This window comes from Malus sylvestris, chromosome 6, assembly GCF_916048215.2.
Source record: "Malus sylvestris chromosome 6, drMalSylv7.2, whole genome shotgun sequence".
Lineage (NCBI taxonomy): Eukaryota > Viridiplantae > Streptophyta > Magnoliopsida > Rosales > Rosaceae > Malus > Malus sylvestris.
The window spans coordinates 24,002,834-24,009,238 of record NC_062265.1 but is presented as its reverse complement, the minus strand read 5'-3'; positions in this window follow the sequence as shown (position 1 = coordinate 24,009,238).

Here is a 6,405-nt window from a genome sequence, read left to right as displayed (position 1 = left end):
CTTATCCGCTTCCCCGAATCGATTTACTAGTAGATTCAACTTATGGGAACTAGCTGCTCAGCTTCTTGGACGCATACTCCAGCTACAACCAAATAGCCATGTACGAGCTCGACAAGGAGAAAACCGCGTTCGTGATCGAGCGAGACACCTACTGCTACAAGGTCATTCCCATTGGCCTCAAGAACATGGAAGCCACTTACCAAAGGTTAGTAAACATGATGTTTAAGAAGCAAATTGGGGTAACCATAGAGGTCTATGTCGATGATATCATAGTGTAAGGCAAGCAGCGGTCATACCACATCGGCAACTTGGCGGAAACTTTCGACATCCTTAAAAAGTACAAGATGAAGTTCAATCCCACCAAGTGCACGTTTAGAGTATCTTCAGGCCGATTCCTAGGGGACTTAGTAACCCAACGAGGAATTGAAGCACATCCCAAGCAAATCCGAGCAATCCTAGAGATGAAGTCTCTAACTACCTTGAAGGAGATCTAAAGCTTGACCGGATAAGCAATCGTCCTCAACCTTTTTTTCTCACGGTCCACCGATCAATGCAAACCCTTTTTCAAGGTCATCAAGAGGGGCATAATGAGACAAATGGGATGATGAATGCAAAAGAGCTTTCCAAGACCTAAAGAAGTATCCTTGAAATAGATATTTCATCCCTACTCTATGTTTGTAGTTCTACGGACGTCTGCCTCACCAGGATTCAACGATCTAAGTTAGAATTCCAGCACCGAAAAACTGACTTCTGGTGAATTTCTATGTGGTTCTCTTAGTAAAAAGGTTTAGGATTGTAGAAAAAGAATTTGATATTCTCTGTGTGCTAAATGTCATGCAGATGAATGTATATATAATAGGTTTATACCTGAGCACAACAGGTATGAGAATGGGGTGCATCTGTTGGAAGTCATCTTTCACAAAGGGGTGCTTTGCTCTGCGTTCTTTCATCTTAACAGACTTCATCTGAAAATATGAGTTTGTTGATAAAAAATTAATTAATTAATTAAATTCGAAATTAATTAAAAATAAATAATTAAAGAACTTAACTTCAAAGCCCAAGAGCCTAAAGGCCCCCCAAGGCCCATCTTTTGATAATTAATTATATCTTTAATTATTAATTAATTATCAATTAATTAGTACACTCCAAAGCCTAATTTCGTTCTCCATGGTCCATCACTCCAATCACTATCTATAAGGGACAAAGCCTTATAAAGTGAGGAAACATTTTGGGAATGACCAATGTGGGACAATGAAATTTCTACTCAAAATTTCCAACACAGGTTACATGAATAAACTATGTCTGTTAATATTTAATTTTTATGTAGTTTCCTTATTTACATACTTCAATGGGATTAAGTTACAAATTATCAAGACCATGAACCCATATAAAAGTGTCCTTGGGCTCCTGGATTGGCACACAAACTGTTTCAAAATTAGAATATATAGTGTCAAATATCGACTGCTAATTACAAAATTTTCAAAATGAAGTTGAATGGGGTCGTCCATACAAGCTCTGTGTTGATTATGATGATGGTCTTCCTCTCAATCACCGTACATGCAATCTCCGAGGACCGCAAATGTCTCCACATATGCCTTGGCGGTTGTGGTTTGCCTCCAACTAAAGAATGCATCGAACGATGTTACAATAAGTGTGCAGCGGCTGAGGCTCCAACTGTTGTGGATCAGACTATTCACTACTGCAAACTTGGTTGCTCACTTCACCACTGTGCCAAATACAACTTTGGTACGGACTACCCTCTTTGCATGCATGCCTTGCTCGTTTTTATACGATTCTAAATTTTGAAACAAAAATGCCTCCTAAGCATTGATCGAATCTTCTCGAAACCTATTGAGCAATAATTATAATTAATGCTCAAACTTTCATCGAGAATACTCGAGCAGTGCTCGAAGAAGACCTCAAATGGTTAAAATTTCCTGAAACTCGGACAGATGAGCTATAAATGAATATGTTTATGTTTATATCTTTACCTCCACCATATAGATGAATATGTTTATGTTTTTCCATGGCCAGCAGACAAAACGAAAATGGAAAGGTGCGTGGATCACTGCTCAAGCAAATACTGCAATATCGAACACCTTTACTAGATGTCCCATATATACACAGGATTGCTGGAATTCCTAACTAATATTGCAGACATCGTAATATTATCGTGAGTTCAATGGATCAACAAATTTTATGATGTAGTTGCATTCAAATAAGTCCAGCGATTACAGTTTAATAAATTATCAACCTTTTTTTTATGTGTTTTTTACTTTCTTTGGATCGCAATGATTAGGTTCTGATCACTTTTAATTTTTTAATTTTTTTTATAGAAGTAGCTTCTACACATACTTCTAAAAAAAAGTTTTTTAGAGTGTTTATATACTCATTTCAATGTCCTACCTTCTCACCTACCTTATATTTCCACCATCATAAAAAGTAAAATGAAACCCATACTATTTTCCTGCCCACTATTATTCCCAAGGCACCCTTACCCCCAACACTCTGCTCATTGGCCTCCTATTCCGATCATTACTGGTGGCTTAATTAAAGCCCATATCCTATCATATCAATGCTTGATTTCCTTCTCCTGTAACATTTTATGCATTCTATTTTCAATTCTTTAAATAATATTTTCAAATATGATGGAAGAGTTCAGTGGCGGAGCCAGAAATTCAGACTAGGAGGGGCCTTTAAATCATATAAACAAAATGAGACAAAAATATAGCAATATAACTAATGAGAGAAAATTAAAGGTTCTTTTTTTGTATTGGCATGAAAAATTTTAATCAAAAAGGCTGGTAGATCTTTAACATGTATGAAAAATTTAGTATTAAAATAATTATATCATACAAACAAAACTTGTTACGAGATTAACAATAAAGTTAAAATTAATTTCTAACAAAAATTTAAAATCATGGCTCAATACTATTATTATGAGATTTTTCTTCAACATAAATTAACCTTGTTCTGTATCAACTAACCAAAAAAATAATTGCTGATAAAGAACTTGAAGGAGGTTCACCAACAAATTTCAACGTGCAGGAACACAAAAACCCCTTCAACCATCGAGCCGTAGATTCTTTAGTTACAAAACCAACAAATAAGGTATATAAACTAATATTTCAGGATAAGCCCATGCCCATCTTGGTCTCCATGTGGCTCCGCCACTGGAAGAGTTGGCTTTCATTATTGCATTCATCGGTATAAATAATTAGTTTGAGTTACAAGAGTCGTACTGAAATCCTGAGTTCCCATCTGTATCGAATACAAGATTACAATTATCACATCCTTTGATAGATTACAATATACTTCTAATCAACATGGGGCTTTTGTTTAACAATTTTGAAACAAAATAGAAGGGAAAATGCCGAGCTCGTCAGTCACTTGGTACAATCATACACATACTCTGCACTTCCATTGCAATTTGCACACTCTACCTATGCCTGGCTAGCGGGTATGGCAGCGGCAGTGACATCTCAATCCGCAATAGTCGTCTTCCCTCCAAATACCTCATCCCCTTCCTCTCTCTCCTCACCGTTCACCAACACAAAGTAACAGAAACATGACCCTCATTTGTGTCACATGTCCACGAGATCCAGTCCGTCTCAGTTATGATCACAATAGCATGCTTAATCGTGTTGTCTATTCTGGGGGTTGGAGTTTTGGAAAAAATCGGAGGAGACGATAAAATGGGATGCGAGCAGTGTGCTAAATTGCTAGGGACGAGGGAATGGCGCTTCCTTTTTTACTGTCCTTATATGTCATTTTATGAGAGGATATATTAGTCATTAAAAATTTAATAAAAAGTGGGGTGGGAAGATAAGACATTGGGATGGATGTAGTAGCATTCTTTTTTTAATGGAGGCAAAAGTAAACAATACCAATTAATGAAACTTTCATATTGACAGTCCTACCCCTATTTTTTTTCTTGCTAAAAGCACTTTTAGCAGTATAGTTAATCAAACACTTACCTATTTTTTAACTGTTGTTTATCTCACAGAAAAAACAGTTTTGAAAAAAAAGCACGGCAACACCAAACTAGCCTCAATCTCTTCTATATAAAAGTGCTTGAACTTAAATTGATTATTAGCATTCATTTCGTCGTGCAAAATGTTATTTGTACTAGTGTTAAGTCAAAACTCCACGTTGAATGACTAAAATATGTATTATTTTCTCACTATTTTCCCTGTGATACTAATAAATCGAACATTTTGCCAAATTGAAGATCCAAACAGATGCCTATTTGCTTAAGATATGTGGACTATATATATCAAACACCTAACAGTTGCAGGCAAATACAAATCCCTTACCATTCAATTTTTGAAGCCAGTCTTCTCTTCTTCTTCCGTGTATCATACTATTATTTTAACTCCACGAATCAAACTCTTATTCTATTCCTTTGCCTTGGATCAACTAAAATTTGAGCCTAAAATAAATAATTGGCCCCAACGGTCCAACTTTCACATGCAAAAGTTTACATATTCTGTGTTGTGCTGAACAAAACTGTGACATCCTTCTTTCGCCATATTGAGATATTAACACCCTTGTAAAGTTCTTTGAAATTGCCGATGCACTTCTGTTTCAACTGCATGAACCAAATTAGGACCGGTCCCGAAAGGCTTGAGACGAACAACTTAGCATAGGACAGCTTCAAGATCCCCTTCGAAAACCATTTGTTGCTGGAAGTGGTAAATGTGCTCGACAGGGTCAGTCGTTCCTTCAAACAGTTTGAACTTTGGTTGAGTGAACTTGGTAGGTTTCTTAGCTTTCAGAATGTCATCAATAAATGGCGGCTTACAAATACCTTTCAATATGCTTCCAAGGCAAGTTCGGCACGGGTCTGTGACTTATACCCGTTCACTATCTTTTCGCTTTGCTTCCGTAGGTCGATATCCTTTGCATTCTTCAGCCCTTTCTCGTGGTTATCATTCTCATCCCGATCCTTCATCGCTTTGTTATGGCCATTGGAAGATGCGTTGCTCGGTTCACCTCTTTTTATGGCCAACCCTATCCAAAAGTACATCTTGAACAATACCAGGTGATTCTTTTGATATTATTTTTGGTTATTATAATTGGTGAATTAAATTAAATAACGTGGATTCAAACTCCGTCAGTAGCTAACCTAACATCTAATCTCACATAATCAATTGTTTGAAAAAAAAAAAATTAAATAAACATTAACTAATTACTTGGTGCCAGGAATGCTCTTTTGTGGGATGGCAGGGTTTCAGCGTTTATCTCATAATCAAGTTATGCCTTTGCAGTCCCGTTGGTTTCCTCCTCCTGCAGGTTAGGTTAAAGTAAACGTGGATGGTGCTTTTCGTGCTGCTTCTGAGGTGGGGGGAATTGGTGTGGTATTTCGGGACGAAGTCGGTAGCTATGCTGGAGGTTCGTTCGTCGAATTACCCATGTCAATAACCCCTATACGGTTGAATTAATGGCGGCTAGAGAAGGTCTTCACTGGGCTCTCCAACGAAATGTGCAGTGCATTATTTTAGAGTGTGACGCCTTGCAGGTTGTTCAGGGGGTGGGGAGTTTGAAACGAGGGTCCTCCTCTTCGGATTTATTGTTGGAGGATGTTCAGGAGTACCTGAGGTGTTTTGGGTCTTCTAAATTTAACATATTAGTCGTTCCGCCAATGGTGCAGCCCATAGAATGGCCAAGTTGGCCTTAAATTTTCCTTCTAATTTTCATTGGTTCGAGGACCCTCCGGATTTAATTCAGGGTACCCTCTTGGGTGATTGTATGACATCTTCTTAATTCTAATAAAGTTGCTATCGTTTCAACTCAAAAAAAAAAATTCATTTTTTTCGCTACTACGGTTTAATAATATTTTTCTTCACTTTAAGTGAGAGATTATAAGTTCGATTCTCGCCAAACGTGAATTTGAATCACATTATTACTAGTTCATTGTGAGGTCCTCTTTTTGAAACTCATCTTCCTAACTATCAATAAAACATGGAGAAATTAAATGACTTAAAACTAAATCTAAACCAATATTGTTTCTAAAAACCCTAGACAAATGTTACTGATTACTGTCCTGTATATATCACAACAAGTGGTTTATTAAATAGGAAAACTAATAAAAATGACTTAAAAACCTTGAGTTTTAACCAAAAGGACAAAAAAGTGTTGTAAGTGAGTAGTACAATAAGTGATTTTTTAGAGTAAAAATGTCTTTAACGTTAAAAGTGAACAGTACCAAGAATGTTTCGTTAAGACTCCCTTATTAAATTTGTATAGTCAACGGGCATGTTCACACACTGTCATACAAGTTGGTGTGGTGCAAAAATTATGATCTTAGCATTTAACAAAAAAATTATTCAAAGATGTTACTACGAATTTCAAAATAAATTTATTTACATACCTAATCAGGCTTAGGATACATACACATGTTAC